Source organism: Pleurodeles waltl, chromosome 3_1, assembly GCF_031143425.1.
Source record: "Pleurodeles waltl isolate 20211129_DDA chromosome 3_1, aPleWal1.hap1.20221129, whole genome shotgun sequence".
NCBI classification, from domain to species: domain Eukaryota; kingdom Metazoa; phylum Chordata; class Amphibia; order Caudata; family Salamandridae; genus Pleurodeles; species Pleurodeles waltl.
The window spans coordinates 1,304,813,223-1,304,834,519 of NC_090440.1; the positions used below are offsets into that span (position 1 = coordinate 1,304,813,223).

The following is a 21,297-nucleotide window of genomic DNA, read 5'->3' on the forward strand; positions in this document are numbered from 1 at the left end:
TGCATATTTGAGACGACAGTTACTAACACTTAGGTTAGGGTATTAGTCATATAAGTGAGGCAAAACGGTTGTGTTAGGATTTATTTTCCAATGCAAATCTGATTTGCGTTGGAAAGTTTCCTAAAGTAACACAGAGTAATGCTGTGCACTACCTGGACTATCTTGCATGAAGGGGGTTTCCCATTGGTGGTAAAGGGGCTTTCCCATCCCACAAGTTCTGATGCAATGCCTGTCTACTCACAAAGGTAGACAGGATTTTGTGCCAAAACATGTATACCTCCTTGAGGCATGCGTACAATTTTGAGAAAAGCTTTCCTTTCTCAAAATGTTTCATAATTTGCAGACCTGAAAAATTAATGAATTATGTCTAAGCATAGGATGCTCTTCTAGTATAAAACCCATGCTTATCATACACACTCATTTGCATTACTGTAGTGCACCTATATGTGTGGCAAAAGTACGACAGTGAAAGGAGAGAGAAATACAACTCATAGCTGTGTAGATAGAGAAGTCATTTTCTCTTTGTTTGCTTGCTGCGTTGCCCCACAAATTAGGACATTTGTCCCGCGATATCTAAATGTGAAGTTGTTTTATACTAAAACATATTTTTTTGTACACCATTTATACAATAATTGATCAGTAATTTCAAGTGGAAATGATACTCAGTTACTTAGTTCATAATGAAAATACGCACACACCTTATTTTTTGTGTTTGTGCAATTGTCTATGCTCTATATGGAAGGTGTTTAACATTACCATACATAATTAGGTTTCTGGGCCATTTTTAAAAATGAATTCATATTTTAAATTTGATAAGATGTATGTCTCAGTTTTATGTTCACTGATAGGGTATTGTTCACTTTAGTAAGACAGTAGGTTATGCATTTTCAGGTTTAATGTTATTTATTTCTGCAATGCAGTGGAGCAAAGTAATGTTTAAAATGTAAGACCAAATTAATTTGTAAATTAACTAACAACACAACACAGCACCCAAAGCTGATGTGCTGTATTGCGTTAAAGGGAGAAGGAAAAATACACCAGACATAAATATACATTTGTTCGTTTTTTATCCACTGAGTGCTTATGAGTTTTTTGACTTCCATGTGCATATGTGCTTTCAGAAGCCTAGGTTTAGAACAGGACGTGGACCCTTCCAGTACCAAAAACGTGTTTTAATACTGTTCCACGTTGCATGTGTGCTGTACAATGCAGCACACATGCACAGTTATAAAAGTATGGATACCTTAAAACTTTGAGTGACTGCTATGTCTGCCTTGAGGAGTTTAGGGTTTGCTTTAAGAGCCATGGATGGTTTCATAGGAACGCACATGTAGCACCCATGGAACACCACCTTGATGCAAAGAAGTGCAAAGTAGGGCAAGGTGCAAACTTACATTACTTTGTGCAGCTTGCCAACAGAATTCACGATTTGCATTTGTAAGTAAATCAAAACAAAACAATGTATGTTGGGTGAGCAACAATTTTGTGACACAAACATGGCACAAATTGTAACTGTACCCTTAATCACTTTAAAAACCAATTACATATAATAGTATCACATATAATAATTTCAATTATCGTAAAGACATTCTCACTGTAGATGATGAGGAATGCTGACATTTATTCATCTGTTGACAACATTATATATGCATGTTGAATGTTTCACCTAATTTGTAAAACATGCCTAAAATCAATTAAATACATTAAGGGCCTCATTACAAGGCTGTCGGTCACAAGGCTGCCAGCCTCACAGTGGCGAACGGACTGCCGCAGCCGTGAGTCAAACTACAAGTTTGGCGGTCGGGCCACCATGCAACCACCATCTCCTAGATCCCGACCGGGTGACGGCGTTTCGGTTGCAATCAGCCAGGACAGCGCTAAATTCAGTACCACCCTGCTGATAACAACCGTGTTCTACGCCAGCCTTTTCATGGTGGTTTCCCCACCATGAACAGGCTGGCGGAGAACAAGTGCAGAGGGCCACAGGGGGGCGCCTGCACTGCCCATGCCCAGGGAATGGGCAGAGCAGGGGCCCCCATGCCCTGCACCATCGGAATGCCCATGTCCTGCACCATCTGAATGTGCACTGTCTGCTTTGTAGACAGTGCGCATTCCCAGGGTGCTGATTGGCCCCCTCTCTGTTATGAGATAGCACTCAACTCTTTTAAGGGAGCCGAGTGCTATCTCGTAGAACTGTTCTCACTTGTCAGGCCAACAGGAACTTTCTATTCCAATGTTTCCACTGGTCAGCCAGGTCTGACTGGCAGAAATATTGTAATAGGGCAGGGGGGATGCCATCGCCTTGAAAGTTTGGCAATTCTGCGTTGGGACTGCCAAACTCATAATGAGCCCCAAAGATTTTTATTTTTTACTTGTTTGAAATGATCATTCCTATTGTGACTGTTAACATTTAACCATATTTAATTCCTTTTTTATTTCATTTTATATTTACATAGATCTTGTCAATGCTTGTAATGATTTCCTGAACCAGATTGATATGTTTTAGAAAATAATGATGACCATGCACTTCTTGGATGAGGTAACCTTTAATGATCTCATGGATGTTTTAGACTATTTCCTACTACTTTTGACAAGGGAGAATGTTAGAGTGTCTCAAAGTCGTCATCAAGCCTCTTTTTCTCAACAAAGAAAAGATGAGCATGCTTCTGTTCATGCAGGAGATCCAGCAGTTTTGAAAGATGCATCCACAGGACACAGGAACAGAATATTCGAGGAAATGAAGGAAGATTTGGAGACAATCACTGATCCTCTGGGAGGAATTCAGAGATGCCTGAGTTCAGTTAAGAACTTGGATCAGAATGTTAAAGACACATATTCATTGCTGTAAAGAATAGATGATTCTCTAGTAGTCATTGCAGAAATTGTAAAAGTTAAAAAAACACCAGAGTCAAGGTCACATGAGACTTGGCAAAATAGAGCACCAGTGGAAGAACATTGGGCCTGATTCTAACTTTGGAGGACGGTGTTAAACCGTCCCAAAAGTGGCGGATATACCACCTACCGTATTACGAGTTCCATAGGATATAATGGACTCGTAATACGGTAGGTGGTATATCCACCACTTTTGGGACGGTTTAACACCGTCCTCCAAAGTTAGAATCAGGCCCATTATTTCTGAGATATGTGTGTTAATGGAAAACTAAAAAAGGATATATCCCATTGGAGGGAAACTAATTTTAAGGAAAGGCACTTTTATGGAAATACAGAAAAACTGAAAATGAAAGGAAACATGTTAAAGGAAAGATAATTTTAAGGAAAATTCCAAAGGTCTATTAAAATTGGCTGAAGTTTAGTGGTAGTGAGGGTTTTTATGGGTTCAGGGTTGGCTGATGTTTAAGGCTGGTGAGGAGTTTTTAGTTGTCAGGGATGGGTGGAATTCTGGTGTAAAATGAGGCTATTAAGGTTCAAGTGTGTGGGGAATCTACGGGTAGTGAGTGTTTTTTAGCCATCAGAAATGGGTGGTGTTTAGGGATGGTGAGAGGTTTTTAAGGCTCACGGATGAGTGGAATTTAGGGGTGGTGAGGGTTTTTAGGGTTCATAGATAAGTGGAGTGTAGAGGTGATGAGGGGTTTTTACGGGCCACAGATGGGCGGAGTTCAAGGCTATTGAGAGGTTTTCAGAGCCAGTGATGGTTATAGTTTAGGGCTAAGTAGGGTGATACGGTCCAGGAATGGGTGGGTTTAGGGGTGATAGTTTTCAGGGGTGTCGGGGATAGATGGAGTTTATGCGTAGAAAGGGTTTTACGTTTCAGGAATGGGTGGAGGTAAGGTGGTGAGTGGGTTTAAGGGTTCAGGGATCGGTGGAGTTTAGATGTAGAAAGGGGTTTTTAGGTTTCAGGGATGGGTGGAGTACAGGGGTGTGAGGTGATTTTAAAGTTCAGGGATCTGTGGAGTTTAGAAGTAGAAAGGGTTTTTATGGATCACGGATGAGTGGGGTTTAGGTGTGATGAGGGTTTTTTAGTTCTGGGATGGGTGATATTTAGGGGTGGTGAGAGGTTTTTAGGGGCCAGAGATAGGTGGTGTTTAGGGGTGGTGAAGTTTTTTTAGGGTTCAGGGATGGGATGAGTTTAGGGGTGGTGAAATATTTTTAGGGTTTAGGGATGCTTGAGGTTCGACATAGAAATGGGTTTTTAGGACCCAGGAATTGGTGGGGTTTAGCAGTAGTGAGCGTTTTTTAGGGTTCAGATATTGGTGGAGTTTAGAGGAAGAAAGGGTTTAGAGATGGGTGGAGATTAGAGGTCAGGAGTGGGTGTACTTTATACATGGTGAGAAGCTTTTAGGTGGCAAGGATAGATGGCATTTAGGGGTGCTGAGTGGGTCAGGGAATAATGGTGCTTAGTGGTGATGAGGGGTCAGTGAATTAAACGCATCCAAATTATTTGCTTGACAGTGTGAAGAATACAAATCCAAAGCAATGTGCCCTGAAAATCAGCACAGAATTAAATGCCTCTGACAAAAACATTCTGAAAGTAAGACCTGTATTGTATTTACACCTTAAACATTACCATACAAAAGCCAATGTTGGAAAAAAAGACATTCTGAAAATTGGTGTCTATGAAACAATAAATACCATTCTTCTTGCAAATTTTCATTAAACAGTTTAAGTGAAATATTTTCTCTTTAATGGTATTTTAGGAAATTGCATACAACCCATTCATTCATTAATTAATACTTTCCAAAAATGACTGGAGCACAAGATGGATTTCTTCCTTTGCCAGTCAAAATACGTTATTCAGTTTTTATAAAACCATAAAAGTGCACAATGCAAACATAGCAATACAAAATTTATATAATGAATTTAAGATGATTACTCCAATAAAATCAATATGCATAGCAGTGTGCAGCATATACATACATTTTAAACACCACAGTAGATAAAAAATATTAGAAAACTCTCAATGGATTAAATGATGGGCATAGAGCCCGTTGGGCTTGCACCAAAATTGGTATGTCATTCTCAAGGACCCTACACAGGTCTTTGTTCCCAAACTATGCAGTCTGCCACTACTACCCAAATGCTCTGGCTTTGATACTCAAACTCCAATACACATATTTGGCAACTGCACAAGCAATAGATTCTTTAGTCTCAGTACACACCAGCCTAAGTGCTACTGCTCACTGTCTGACCACTGCAGTCTACAAATCAGAAGGAAGAAATGTAAGTTTGCATATGCAAAGACTATTGATTTATATTGAATGAATGAATTAAGCTTTATTAGTTTGATTATTTAAAAAGTTTACATTAAACACATACCACAACGTAAATCTTTTTCTTATGATTGTTAAGAAATATATAAATATTGCTAAAAGGTAAAAAATTCATATACAGCAAGTCTCAAATACAAACTAAAATCAGTGAAGAATTATTTTGTTGCCAGATAATGATCAGGTGTGATATTCTTTTTTTGGGTTAATGTTCAAATTCCTACATTTTGATGATCTTTGGCGTTGTAAGATCTTTATTTTAATGTTACTGTATTTATAAATTTTCCAAAATGAGCTAGTTCCGTTATACCATAGATTTTTAAACAAAATTCTAGTGCATTTCTGCAGGTTTTAATAGCATTTTCTAAAAAATTGGCTTGAGTAAAAAGCGGCATGCAGGTAGAAATTCAGGCCAACAGCGGAGAACTTGGGCAAACTATTATTTTCCTTACTTGCAAAATCTACAACCTTTATTATTATCAGTTATAGATAGAACCATGAACATTTCATGGAGAATTTGATTTCCACAGGTTCTACTCAATGTTTTTTTCTAATACGGTTGCGTTTAATTAGTTTCATATGATTTGCAGATTAATTTAAATCGATCCATCGCTCATATATTGAGTATGTCTGCTTTCCTTGATAAAAGTAAAAACAGTTTTTTTTCCAAATTACTTTCAAAGCCACATTTGAAAGAGTCCTCAGGCTAAAGTCTGTGATAAGCTGTAGATCTCTGATTGCTTGGGTCAAGTAGTTCAACCATGGATTGTTGGTTCAAGTATAAATTACTTGAAGTGCCAACTTAAGAGTGTCTGGTTTTGCATTCATTGCTTGATAGTAGTATCTAACAAGAGATGATCTGCATTCCAAGGCCTGTCTTAAAAGACCAAATTCTAGGTGAATCTGTGCTTGTACAGTGTGTTGCGGTAGGCAAAAGATACGGCTATTGGTTGTGTACTGTATTTTATATAAAAGCTGAGAGAATTTGGAGGGAAAGGCTAGGTCTCCACAGGAGACTGTTGAAATAAGCTAGGCTTTGGCAACTTTGAGTACGGCTTCAGATGTTGGACTGTATAGCTGTGAGTTATTTGCAAAGTACAAACATTAGATTACTGGCTTTCTTCTTTATAATATTTCTGTGAATGCTCAATGTGCCAGTGACTACAAGCCGGACACCAAGGTAGTTATATGCTACAGTGTATCCTATCGTGAGTTGGCCCAAGTGCCAGAACTGGCTTGATTTGTACTTTGATTTGCCAAATACAATCACCTTGGTTTTGTCTACATTCACTTGCAGTTTATTGTCCAAGGTATACTTGTGCAAATTGTCCAGAATTCTTTGCAATTCAATTTTGATGTAGTCAAGAACGACCACATCATCTACATATTGTATATGCTGGATTCTGTGTGTTCCAAGCCTTGGTGGAAAGGATTTGGCTTTCAATAGCGCTAACCACATATCTGCCATATATAGATTGAAAAGTAGTTGCGACATGGCGGAGGAGAGGAATTTGGGTATTATAGATGATACTACTTGCTTGGCGTAAGTGTGACAACTGGGACGCATCCTCTCCCGCTAAGCCCATGGGGCCTTGTTAAAAAACCTAGTAGGGTTTTGCTTCAATGGTCAGATAGGAGAACCCTGTGCCTCCTTTAGCACACACGCCCCTAGAGTTAAAAGTGGGTAGGTAGGGCAGTCTAGGAGCCCTAAAGAAGGTCGAGTGACCCATTGGGCAAGTTCAAATTCGGCTGCAACATTTAGCATACCAGAGATGCCAGAATGATTTGCTTTCCACTTTAGCATCCTGTTGAATTGTTTTTAATAATTGCATGGGATCCATTGAAAAAATAAATTTGGTACTTCCCATTACCATTTTTAGCCCGAATTGGGCCTCTGTAATAGCCCAGATAATTAAGTATATAGGAGCACCCGGATTCAGTTGGACCCACCAAGGTGGCAGTGTCCCACCTATGTGATAAGAGAAAAAAATGATGAAGTCTTCCACCATTAGTTGGGTGAGGTGTCTTTTGTTATTATCTTTAATTATCCTGTAGTGTAGCTATTTTGATACAGGCACAATTAGTCCCTCAGCTTTCACATTCTGTAGTGTAGTTTGAATTGAAGTGGTGCCAAAATGCATCCCTGTTTCAGTCCTCAATTGATTTGTATACTTTCGCACCCATTCATTGTTTAACACACATCCAATTGTCTGAGTACAAAGAAACTAATGCATTACGTAGGGTTGTGAAATGCCCCAGTTGCTAAGATCTGGCCATAATAAATGACGACCTACTCTATCAAAGGCAGCAGAATACTCTTCAAAACAGAAAAAAACTGTATAATCTAGTGTGGAGGATTTTTGCCTGAACCCAGCCTGGTAAAACAGAATTATTTTTTTTCTCCTCTGCCCATTCTTCAAGTTTGCCTAGCAAAAATTCGGCATAGGCCTTTGCATCAACATCCGGCAATGTAATCAGGCAATAGTTAACTGGATGAGTGTTTTCATCTTTTGTTCTGTATGGGGTGAAGAACATATCCTCTCCATGATTCCGTGATTGTGCATTCATGAACAATGTGGAGTTCAGCTGAGTTAGCCATTCAACCCAGAACTCTATGCCTGTTTTAAATAATGAGCCAGGGATTCCATTTGACCATGAAACACTGTCATTGTTTCTAGTACTCTCTTTACTTAAGTCACGGTTATGAGCCACTCGTTTTCAGATATAGTCATTGGTGTGACTTGGTGTGCCGGGCATTGAACTGTATTGTCAAAGTTGAGACCTTGCACATGTAGTGATAAATGTGCATTTTTAGGAAAATAGAGGTGGAAGAAAAAGTACTGTACGGAGACAGGTGAGCTGAGGCCGAGGTGTAAGGTAAAGATAGAAAGGTCAGGAAGTCTTAAGGTGAAATAAACAGACGAAGAAAATGGACGAGGTACTTTTTGAAGATAGGAATAGATGTTGAGTTTCAGAGCGATATAGCGAGTGCATGAAATATGCCGAAGGAAATATATAGAGAGTGAGAGAAGTTGTTATTACAGAAAGGATGGAGTATAGATAGAGGTAAGTTTGAAAGACATGTATTGCAGTGACAAAGTATGAAACAGGTAGACAGATATGGAGAATACAGATACCTAAATAAATTCAAAGAGACTTTAAATACACATCGAAATAGCAGATGTGGAAAGGAGAAACAAGAAAATATTTTTAAAGCAGTCAGGAGCAAGAGAGAAGTATAAAGTGTTGAAACAGCTGGAAGTGTTTGCAGCTAGAAGAGAAGGAGGTGAGAGGCATAGGTGTATGAGAGAACCATAAGTGTATTTGAGACATAGAAAGAGTAAGGGGCATATTTATACTTGTTTTGCGCCAAATTTGCATCATTTTTTCTACGCAAATTAGGTGCAAAACTAACTCCATATTGATATGTATGGAGCTAAAGTCATTTTTTGGACGTGGAAACCTACTTTGCGTCAATGAGATGCAAAGTAGGCATTCCCGTTCAAAAAATAACTCTATGGCATTAGCGCCATGTTTATTCCCCTGTGCTAAAATCATGCACAGGGGGAGGAGGGGTCAACTAATGGTGCAAAGCTTGCTTTGCATCTTTATTTAACATCTGGGTCAGGGTAGGTGTTAGGGGACCTGTGGGCCTATTTCCATGGTGGAACACCATGGAATAAGCCCACAGATGCCCTCCCCAGGCCCCAGGGACACCCCCACCCACACCAGAGGGACAACGGAGGATGGGGGAGCCCATCCCAGGTAAGTAAAGGTGAGTACAGGTAAGTATATTTTTTTAAGTGCCATTGGGGGCCCTGAAGTGGGCTCCCCTACATGGCACTGGGTGCAATAGCCATGCCCTGGGGACACTGGGCTGGTGGGCATGAATCCTGTCTTTTCTAAAACAGGATTCATGTTGTATGGATGGTTTTGCGTCAGAAAATGACGCTAGGCTGGTTAGAGTAATTTTTTTTACTCTAACCTGCCTAACGTCATTTTTTGGTGTAAAACCCCCTTCTTCCATACCGCCAGCCCACCCGTCATTTTTTTACGCTAGCCTACCCTTTGCACCGGCTTGCATCATTCCTAAATATGATGCCTGCTTGTGCTCAGAAATGGTGCAAACCGGTGCTAAACTTTTTGGTGCAAAACTGCGTTGGTGCAGTTTTTCACCAAAAAGTATAAATCAAGGCCTTGGAGTTTCTTGCACACAAAATGAAGCAAAGATGCACTTTTCATCAAACATATACTGCAACGTCCTGTTCAACCCCTAGCCTAGAGAACAAACACAGAGCCTGATTTAAGAAAATTGGTGCTGCACCCAATGCAGTGCCACTTTTCTTGCGCCCCTTAGATACGATGCACCATGGCAGTAGTTAGGGAACTATTGTCAAAGTTTTTGACGCTTGTTCGGAGCTTTGCAGGATTCGCATCAAAAATGTTGGCGCTAATCCTGGAATGCCCATTGAGGCCCATTGTAAACAATGGCGTGGCTCTTTTTAACGCCTTTTCTAAGCAGGCGATGAAAGTGGCGAAAAAATGACGCAAGAAATTACTTAGATTTCTTTACACCATTCTTCGCCCCCCCTAATGGGGGCACACCCCCTTTGCATACATTATGCCAGGTGCAGGCATAATGCAGCGCAAAGTGTTACAAAGTGGTGCAATGCATACACTGCGCTGCTTTGTAAAGTTGGTGTGTGATTTTGGCCTTGTTGGACCACATTAGCGTAAAAAAAATGTGTGCTGATGTGGCGCAAGGAGGCTCTAGGGGCTCTTAAATCTGCCCCACAGTGTTTCTGTGAGTCCCATTGGTTTAGTAGGGCTGTATCATAAATGTCAACCCTGTTAAATAATTGATTCTCCGTTTTTGTTACAAACAGAATTCACAAAGACCTTCTCATTGCAAAAGCTTCTATTGTATTGTCCAAAACAAATATTTACAGTTATATGAGTAGCAACGGCAAAGTGCTTAAGGTAAGGGTGATGTGTAATTACAATAACATGAGCCACATAAAATATGTAGAGACAGGGCTGTAAATCAATATCACACAATACATGTTTAGCAAGGCTGATTCATGAAAGACGTAGGGGCATATTTCTGAGATTTTGGCGTAGGGCAGCCCAGCAGGTCTCCTTGCTGCACTGCCCTGCGTCAAAGGTAAAGGGCAAAAATGCGCTATCTCTATAACATATGGAGATTTCCTGTTCTTTCCCCCTGCGATAGCACCGTTACTGAAGCCTAGTGCCAATGCAAGCACACTTGCACCATGTTGCAAGAGTGTCTGTGTTGCATGTAGAATTGTTGTGTGCAGGAAGGGGCACATTGCTGCACAAAAACAATCCTGGGAGGTTTCTTCCTCTTTCTATGTGTGCTACATAATGGAAAAAATGAGGAGAAATAGCAATAGGTGTTAGGTTTTGGCGCATCCCCAGGTTTACAATGTCTTGCAAATTTAGGGATGCATCAAAATCTATTGCTCTATTGGAATACCCACTGCAATGCCCATGGAACAACTCCCTCGCACAGAGTAACGCAACTTAGTGATTTGTGCTGCCTTGCCTTATTCAGTATTTATGAGGCCATTCAAAGCAATGCAAAGTGGCTTTCTGTGGCTTCACAAATATGATTTAGTGGATTGCGCCACTGTTGCATCACAAAAAGTGACACAACGGTGGCACAGGGGCCTCTTTAATATGGGCCATAGTTATTGTAAACAAAATTGGGTCAATGAAAAATCCAAGACAAGGACACTTATGTCAAGACAATGCAAGAGGGGAGTCATGTAAAGTAATTATAATGAAAACTCAAGTCACAGAAGGAGGGTACAGATTAGCTTTATTAGAAACATCAGATACATTGATCGATCTCTGTGGAGCATAGATTGAGGAAGAAAACACACACTCTGTCTATCTTGGCTTACCTTTGCTATAATTCATTTTCTGCACTATGATGTCTGTTCCTGGCCCTGATATAAGAGGTGATGAGGACAAGTTAGCCATTATTTGTCCTTTAACAGTTTAATAATATGTGCATTACAGCTGCCTTAAAAAGAATGATATCTGTTGATGGTGGAAATGGATAACAGCACAATGGACCTTAAAACTTAGAGGAACAAGAGTAAGGTACCAATGATTGGGTGGGCGGTGGAATTAAGTAAGGCGTTATAGAAATAAACTCTGCATTCAGTAAGTCCGTCAGTGCGCTACAACCATCATGGAAGGACGATGACAGTTAAGTTAATCTACTCAGTCGTTAGCAGCAAACCGAATCCCAAGTTAGTCATAGCTATCAAGACTCCAAAATTGCAACAATACACACAGTTCAAACTTTTTTATAGAAAGAATTATAATGTGTACAAAGTAGGGAGCACAGGAGAACATCAAACCAGAAAATGCCATGGAGATGCCACTTTGCAGAAGAGATGGTCTGTAGAATTAGAAGTGAAATTAATATTTAAGACACTTTAGTACCACCAGTTTCCAGACAATTAGCTGCAAAAGTACTGAATGATAGGTAACCAAAAGAATAAGAGTGCTTAGCTTGTCCCAACATGATCATGCCCTACACGAGTTGACAACCACTTATGAATTGCCACTCAAGACACTATTATAAATGAATCACCCCTTTCCATTTCCAGTCCTCGGGGGTAGGTTTCTTTGATAGACTAATTTTATTCCTTTTCTGAATGTTGTTGTTGAGACTTGGGGATTGTATTTCTTCTTACAAAAATGAAGCAGACTTTTTGAAGAAGAAAATAAGAAAAAAATGTGGTCTTCATTTAGTCTTACCAAACAGAGAAGTTTTGGAAGAACCAAGATATCCTTCTTGCAAACTAACAAAATGCTAATCAAGTAGCACTCTGAGCATTGATTGTGAATCAAATGATCACCCAAGCATGAAATACCAAGTTTACTTAAGCTAAGCGATCACATGAATCATGATTTGGCATTAACTGATGCAAGTTACCAGTTCCTAGTGTGGTGTCCATTTACCTATTTATGCTTCTCTTTTTCTTCATGGAAGCAACATACATATCCTTAGGAGCGCAGTCCTTTAAATCTTCACCTCCAGCTCAGCATGGGAATGCAGGGTTAGGGGAGGGAAGCAGACCTCTTGTTTTATCAGGCAATGCTCTTGAGGCATCCATTCTCCATTGCTGACTTAGATACTATTGATTGCTCACTACAAAGCCTGTGGTTGACTCTAAGGTTGAATTCTTTTTTTTTGTTCGTCACAGGCACTCATTCACCATGCTCAACGTTTGCGTCCTCTGTGAAAGTTTATATGTACTGTGCACTGATACACCCAGGTCCATTTGACTTTCTTTTACATTAGTCACACACCATTGCTAAAAATAAAAACTTTCCCTATTTTGGTTTTCATAGCAAACATTTCTGTTGTGTTATTGATTCTTTTTATTAATCAGGAAAGTAGAATTCATCCTCAAATTCTGAGGCTGTCAGCTGGAGGGTGAGCACTCCCCACACTTGTGATGTCCAAGACATTTCCATTCTCCATTGATGGGTCTTTTGGAGGCTTATGATTTCTTAATTTAATAATTGTATTCATCATCAGTCTCTGCACATTTTGAGGAGAGGGACTTGTCCTTCTGACCATGACAATTGCCACAGCTGCACTGAACTTGCACTGGTCACGGGACATGCCAGATACAGTCTGCTGAATTCTAGCCATTGTTCTTCTCCTGCCAATGGGTCCATGAGTCTTGATCCACATACACCTCTGTTGGGTTATCCAAATAGTCTTGCATCATCATCTAGAATGTCATTGTTGTTGGCACTTGCTGATTTTGGGTTACCTGCAACTGTGCACTTAATTAAGTCCCATTATATCCATCAATCAACCCATTGCAGATGTGGGGAGTGAAGCTGTTGGTATTGCAGGTTTATCAGTGCTAATGCAGTTGCGAGTGCAACATGCTTTATGATTCTGGCCCAACACCACAATGTCTGAAGAATGAAGGCAGCATTTTAGCACTGCTACACCCTTGAAATTGAAATTGTTCACTTCAAGGTCACCCTCTTTTCTAACGATCCAATCTTTGTAAGCTGAGACATCTATTGTTGAAAAAGGAATGAAAGAGGGGGGCACTTTTTATACTGTGGGTCCAGTATTGTGGTATAGATGTACTCTTCAGAGGACACAAATTCTTTTTGCAGCCCTTAATGTGTGTTCAGATGAAAAATTTGGCAGCTGCTTCTTCACTGACATTGGCAAATGTGTGATTCACCTTTCGATATGTTCCCTTAGCATGTGCAACAATAGGATTGCATGATTCATAGTACTGTCCTCCTTGCTGGCGTCCTGTGTCAAAATGTTCCAGCATTTGAATCAGGAATTCCACTAGCCCCCATTTGCCAACTTCAATCACCATAGCTTTGACAGTTTCATCCCCTTTCTTTTGTAGCACGTAATCATTGATAGGCCTGTACTGCTCAAGTAGGCATAGCAACATTTAGACAGTGGAGTTGAAAAAGCATTGCACCTGCTGAATGATAGCTTCTACAGGAACTCTACCAGCATGTAGAATGATCCCCAGTTGCTGCTGGGCTTCGCAAAAATGCTGTCCGGGCTTCGAAATAATAACTTAAATGAATGTAAATCTGGTGACAGGTGACCAAGATGTTGTTGACTATTGCTTCTCTTTTGATTAACTCCTACACAATGAGGTTGATGCAATTCTATTACAAAATTACTCTGAAGTATCCTTCATCAACCATGGCTTGTACAATATAACTGCCATTGTTTGTCAGTGGCAACAAAGCTGGTGCTGAGACCTCTGGATTGAAACCGTTTATAGACTGTGTAATAATTCTTCAAGGATGTTGGCAGCTCTCTCTGATTTCTCCATGGAGAACACTGCAAATATTACATGATGCCCTAGGCTTCAAAAAGCATCTTTCACAGTGAGACCAGAGGCTAGTCTTTGCCTAACCCTCTTCAGAGAGACCCATAGTGAAGTGATGTACATGCAGTATGTGGCAACTCTTTGCTGAACATAAACTTGATGTGGGTTCTTGTGACTGTAGTCTTTGTGAGGATTCCTAACAAGTGACCTATGGGTAGAACGTAAGCTACTTAGATAGTGTGGGGTGACTGTGTCCCTCAATTCTTTGTACCATGCTGTGGTTGCTGCGGGTGCTGACTGCACACCACATGTGACAGTCACAGGGCAGTTTCACATGATGATATCCTCTTTTTCCTTACCACCACCTCCTTCTATCTAACTTCTTCTCCTCTCTCACCAGCAGCCATCTTTTTTAGGTGCTCATCCCACACAATTGTGTTGATTTTTCAAATCAGCTAGTTAGCCCCTGATACCATAATGTCCACCTGGCTTACAACGAGGCATTTGTTTGTGGCAAAGTGAACAATCAAGTAATGTGCTCCTCGTGGCCTAAGTACACATAGGTCCTGAACTGGGGAGAAGAGCTTTCTTATTGAGCCAATCACTGAAGAACTTATGGAGGTGAAGAAAGGCAGGTGTGTTGGCCTTTCTCTAAAGGGGGGCAGTAGCTGTGGTAGAGCTTGCTGTATGTCTTTGGTCTCCTTTAAGCAGGTGCCCCGAGTGCAAACAGTGCCCCCTACTACAATTTATGCCATGCCACCAGGGCAGTGGCAAACTTGTGCTGCCCTGACGGTAGCACATTCGTGAAATACAAAGCAGGCAAGTGCAGTGAGTGTTTGCGCCCACCTGCAGGGATTTGTCTTGTGTGTCAATGTAGCTTCCCTTTCCCTTATTGCAGGGCGTCATTATCAGGGGGCGCTCTGACTGTGTGCCACATTTTTGTGGCTCACAGTCACTCATGGGACAACATTGGGTCAATCCCACATGCTAATGGGGGAACGACCTCTGAAAATAGTTCTGACTTTTTGTGTATTACAGAAGAGAGTGCACAAACTTTGGCACCTACTTCTGTGATACTACAGTGCCCGAGGGTAAAAAAACAGGTGCTTTTGCCTTTTGCATCCCAGAGGAACCATTTGTGTTACAGTCACTGCTACCTCTTCAGAGTCCATGGCCCCATACAGGAGGCAGGCAAAGAATCAAATAAATGAATAGAATTATAAAATAACTAGTGTCCTTCCAGGGCCCATGCGGTTCCTCTGAGAGGCCTAGGAGATGAAAAAAATCATATTGAAAAAAATAGTTGCTAATAATACCTGCTATCCCTTCAAGGAAAATGGGAGGCTGGCAAATAAAATATACATTAACCAAAACCAACAGCTCCTCACTACAGACTACTACAATCACCCACAAGCACAAACACAAATATCAGGAAAAATATAGTGAGAAAAAAACAAAAAAATAATAAAAATAACATGGGCTTCTTCTGATATCAAAGCTCCTAGAAAGTAGAATAAAATGATGAATACCTGGCTTAACAAAATTGCAGCTGCTGACCACATGGCATAGGGTAGCAAGGAAGGAGAAATTGAGAACAAAGATAAAATGGCCACCTATATCACACACACACACATACACACACTCACACACACTCACACACACACTCTGCCAAAAACACAGGTTCCATAACATGAACAGTGTCACAAGGCCAGCAATGAAGGAGGCATGGAGAACAAGGACAAAATGACTGCCTATGACGCACGCACATCACCACATGGAGACACACAAAACAAAGTAAACATGGCTGCCCCACCCTGACTGGAGCCCCTTTCTTCCTCTTCACAAACAGAAAATATTCAGGATTGCAGGGAATGTATTGCACAAATGTATACCCAAAATGTGACTGGGCCTATCTGTGGGCCTAATACACCACCAGTAAAGTAGCAACATAAAACTCAACAGCACAACAAAATTAAAACAATAAGATAAGATTAAAATATAGTTTGAATGTTCATATTCTGCAAACACAAGCAGCATAAGGCAACAATTACCTCTGCAAAACAATTAATCAAATATCATTAACAGACTCACATAAAATGGTGGGTAGGCACATGGGGAAGCTCACACAAATATGTCTGGTTATATGGGCCTGGACTCCTGAAGCCACCCTGACTCTAGCTGCCAAGAGGTACATACAGACAAATAAACTGCATTTGGCATGAATCCAAGGTTATCCACAGGCCCCAAAAATAATAACAAATATTTGTGGCACACAAGCAGTGAGAATGTCAAAAAATGCATTAACAAATAAATCAAATGTGTACAGCAAACTGGGCCATAAACGTAAAACAACCTGCAGTATCAAGACAAATCTGGGCTACACTCACAAAAACATAAATGAAGGAGGAAATGTTAATATTCCCAGGATCATTCAGAAATGTCCATTTTCCGAAAATAGTACGGGAGTTTGGCTGCACTCTACCTAACTTAAACTCCAGGTTACCAATGCCAAACCAAATGGAAAAAAAACCCTAAAAGGAACAAAACTAATGGTGCCTGGCAACACAAACATTTTTGCAAAGAACTGCACTGAACTTTATTGATTTTCCCAAAAAAGTAAAGATTCCAACTTTCAATAATGAATGAATGATGCAGTGGAATTTCAGACAAAGGAAGAGCAATGCTTTCCCTCCAAAATCCAAATCCAAAATGACCAACGGCTGGACAAAGTATAGGAAAGAGTCTTAAGGAGAGGAAGAGGAAGATGATACCTCATGGACTCACTTTCTATGCCACTTCCTTTGTACAACCCTCCAAAACATTTTAAAAATATGCATTTCGATCTCAAATTGTATGCAAACAGTCTGCTCAGCTAAAAAAAGGTAACTCAAAATGACTTTACAAGTTATGTTATTGGTGTGTCTTAACCCATCTGTGCCCAGGGAGTAATGGTTAAGTCCTCGGTGGCAGCGATGCTGTGCCAAGGACATAACCATTCTGTCCTGGGAGAGACCCATGGGGGAAGAGCAGGTGCTCTCCCCCGTGGGCCACCCCTTACATTCCCCCACGGGGGATGGCAACAGAATACCTTCTGCTGCCACCCCTGACTCCTCCCCGCCTCGGTGATCTGATGATGTTGACACGCGCATGGTGTGCCCACGTCATCAGAGCAGGGAATAACATGTGGTGTGTTTTGTGTGGCCCCCCACAAGGTTTACGTACCAAGAAGCACTTGTAAATGGTTGATTTATCAATGATATATAGGGATTTTATTTTATAAAGTCATTGGTGAATCGTTATTTTGTATGAACCATTTACTTACCCTCATGCCAAGTCCAACCAGTATGCCTGAGATGAACTAGTGGGTGAGTGTGCAATAACGTTTTGGTGTTTTTCTTTGCATTTTACCATCCATGCATACTCTCTGTGTACCGAACACCTTGCCGTCACATCTTTTTGGAATCTAGTCACTAAGGGAATCATATGTGGTGTGTTTTGTGTGGGTCTCACAAGGTTTACTTACCTAGAAGCAGTTTTAAATGGTTGATTTACATTTGCGAATTGGCAGGCTGGAGTGGGGCTTCCACCCACGGCCAGCCGAAGCTCTCACCGGGTGCCCTTTCAGAGCTTCCCCACCCAGCCAGGCCCAGTCATGGCTTCCAGACCCAGCCAGGGAAGACCTAGCCAGAGGCACTGAAGACTCTGAACTGACACTGAGAAAGAGTTTATGTACCTTTGGGACTACTTGAAGAGTGGTTTTTTTGTTCACCTCCATCCAAGGGAAAAACTGGAAATCTTGCCATACTCTGAACTCCATAACCCTGGGTAGAAGGAGTGACTTTGCCGCCTTTAACCTGAAACACTCAAAATGTCGAAAATATCATTAAAACAGGCGCTGGGAGGTTAGAGAAGGGCCAGAGGCACTGAAGGCTCAGAACTGACATTGGGAATGAGTTTGTAAACCTTTTGGACCATGTGGAATATTTTTTGTTCACTTCCATCTAAGGGAAAAACCTGGAATCTTACCCGACTTGGAGCTCTGTAGCCCTGGGTAGAAGGTGTGATTTTGCCCACTTGAACCAGAAAAACTCAAAATGTCAAAAATATCACTACAACAGGTGCTGGAGGCTAGAAATGGACCAGAGGCACTAAAGGCTCAGAACTGACATTGGGAATGAGTTAGTATACCTTTTGGCCCATGTAGAGTATTTTTTTTGTTCACTCCATGTAAGGGAAAAACCGGAAATTTTACCCGACTCGGAGCTCCATAGCCCCGGGTAGGAGAAGTGAATTTGCCCCCTTGAACCTGAAACACTCAAAATGATGAAACTATCACTAAAAATTGCATCTAAGGGAAAAACCTGAAATTGTACCCTGCTTGGAGCTTCATAGCCCTGGGTAGAAGGAGTGAAGTTGCCCCCTTGAAGCTAAAACACTAAAAATGAAAAAAATATCACTAAAACAGGTGCTGGGAGGCTAGAAATGGGCCAGAGGCACTGAAGGCTCAGGAACTGATACTGTGAAGGGGTTTATGTACCTTTTTTGGGCCATGTGAAGTGTTTACTTGTTCCATTCCATTCAAGGGAAAAACCTTGAATCTTACCCGTCATGGAGCTCCATAGCCCTGTGTAGAAGGAGTGACTTTGCCCCCTTGAAACAGAAAAACTCAAAATGTTGAAAATATCACCAAAACAGGTGCTGGGAGGCTAGAAATGGGCCAGGGGCACTAAAGGCTCTGTAATTGATAATGTGAAGGGGTTTATATACCTTTTTGGGCCATGTGAATTTTTTTTTTTGTTCACTTCCATCCACAGGAAAAACATGGAATCTTACGCGACTTGGAGCTCCATAGCCCTGTGTAAAAGGAATATTTTGTCCCCTTAACTCCTTCCGTGCCCAGGGCATAAGGGTTATGTCCTCAGCTGCAGCACTGCTGTCTGGTATGGACCCTGCTCAGGGCTTTTGGAGCTCTCCTGGGCTCCTCTTCCAGCTCGGCACCCAGTGAGTAGGGTGTTTGACAGGGCTTCATGCAGGGCTAGCACTGCTCTAGTCCGGAATGTGGTGGGGGAGCACAATAGTCCTTTCCGATCTGCAGCCACCCTGCCCTGTGTAGTGACTGCCTTCACCATACTGTGGGCTCCTGGTGCTGCCTTTGGGCAGGTGCCTTCCACCTTCCTGGGGCATGGGGAGACCAGGAGGCTTAAGCCCAGACTGGCCCATACCCTCTCCCCACTTGCCTGCTTCGAGAACCACAGGGTAGACAAAAATCGGAGTTGTCCCGGCCCACCGGCCATCTGGTCGCCCAGCTGGTGGGCCATCTGATTGGCTAGCCCAGAGACCAGATAGCCCGGGACGACGTGGTGACCAGATGACCTGGGACAACCCAGCGGCCAGAGTGACCCAGGCAGCATGGCAGTCAGCCCGGAGAAGACAAGAGCGGCTGTGCACACTGAGAGGCTCATTCCCTGGGCAGTTTGCCTCTCAGCAACTTGTGCAGAACAGGGATTCCCACCCAGACCATCTGGTCGCTCTGCTGATTTGTAAGGGATTGTGGCCCTGGTCCCTGTACCCGGTGGCTCAGGGTGGGAGGGGGAGGCACATGTGCCAGTTGGCACATGGTGGAAGCAGACTCCCACAGGCACGCAGCCCCCTTCCTCCCCACCGGCCTGGCAGCAGAGTGACCACCACCCACCCGTGGGGTGGTGGGGGGACATGGGCACCCACAGATGGAGACAAGAGCTTGGCTCAGAGAATGACTTTCAATAGATCACAGCCAAGTAGCTGCTCTGCTACTTAAGAAAACCTGACCCAGAATTAGGTCATTTACAAATGATTTAGCACCATGTGCACAACGAACATGCGGTGCACTAACGGCGATTGAGGCGGCCCTCTCTGTCTGCACCTGCTTACATTCATCAGGTTGCCATGCCTGATCTGAGGTTGCAGTCACGTGTTGAAGCAGTGGGGGAAGCCAGGACCACCATCCCCTGGGCTGCAGAGGACAGGGGGACCTAGCAGCACACCCTTTTTCCTGGATTGAAGCCAGAGGCTAGCAGTTGGCCTCCTCCCCCCCCCCCCCCCCCCCCGGGGAACCAGCCACAGAGGAGTGCGCCACCTCCAAGAGTCACAGGCATGTTTTTTCAAAGTTCGTCGGCCTGCGTGCGCACCCACACAGCAAGACGGCCAGGCACCACATCAGGCTTCCCCTCTGGGAGTCATCCTCCATGATTCAAAGGACATCACCAGGCGCTCTGCCCAGGAGCCTCCCCACGGGCAGTTGGCCCTACCCCTGGGGGAACCAGCCACAGAGGTGTGTGCCCAAGGCGTTGTGCGCAGGCAGCCATAGGACACCACAGACAACCACGTGCAGCATGCAACCAGGCACCCCAGGACTTGCCCAGGGCAGACTGGTCCCCTGCCCACACTCCACCGAGGCAGAGTGGCAAGGCTAGGCGCACAGGCTGCGTACCTCCATGACAGGATCGGAGGTGGGACCCTGCCACAGGCAATCAGTGTGGTCTGACCTTGGAGGGGGGACAAAGGGAGCAGACCTACCCTGCAACAGCCCCAGCATCGGCCTGGGAATGCCCCAGGGTGATTGACAATCAAGCATCCCTCAGACAGGTGAAGCCCCGGGGAGAATCCGGGGCTGCAAGGTGCGTTGGAAGTGTTGATGATCAATGTGTCCTGCAATTCACACAAATTCTCGCATTTAGTTGCGTTCTTCATTGACACACGAGCCAAGTGATCCACCGCCAAGAGTAACAGGCATCTTTTGTCAACATTCGCTCACCTGCGTGCGCAGGAGAGGCGGGAGGAAGGTGGCAATGCCCATCTGCCACACACACAGCAAGACAGCTGGGCACGATGTCAGGTTTCCCCTCTGGGAGTCATCCTCCATGATTCAAAGAACATCACCAGGTGCTCGGCCTGGGAGCCTCCCCACGGGCAAGGGGGGCTCCCAGAGCAGCTCAGAGGCCTGGCAGGCCCACCACCACCGGTCTCTCCCAGAGGCCCGGGAGGGACCGCGCGTGTCTTCAAATCCTTACTCCAGCCACACGGGACCAGGGCAAGTAGGGTTACCTTGCAACAAGGGAGGGTCACCCCACCTACACGTCAGCAATCCGTCACCAGATCTCGACCCCTGCGTATCGAGAGTCACCAGCTAATGGGGCAGCCCGAGCCATGCCAGTGGGCTG

General features: G+C 43.0%; 1 non-coding gene across 1 annotated transcript; it reads right to left on the reverse strand.

Annotated features, from left to right (window-relative positions):
* Positions 1 to 20,708: 20,708 nt before the first annotated feature.
* Positions 20,709 to 20,862, reverse strand: LOC138286324 (5.8S ribosomal RNA). The gene has a single exon (XR_011201971.1). It is a non-coding gene; the product is annotated as a 5.8S ribosomal RNA (ribosomal RNA).
* Between the last annotated feature and the right edge of the window lie 435 nt (positions 20,863 to 21,297).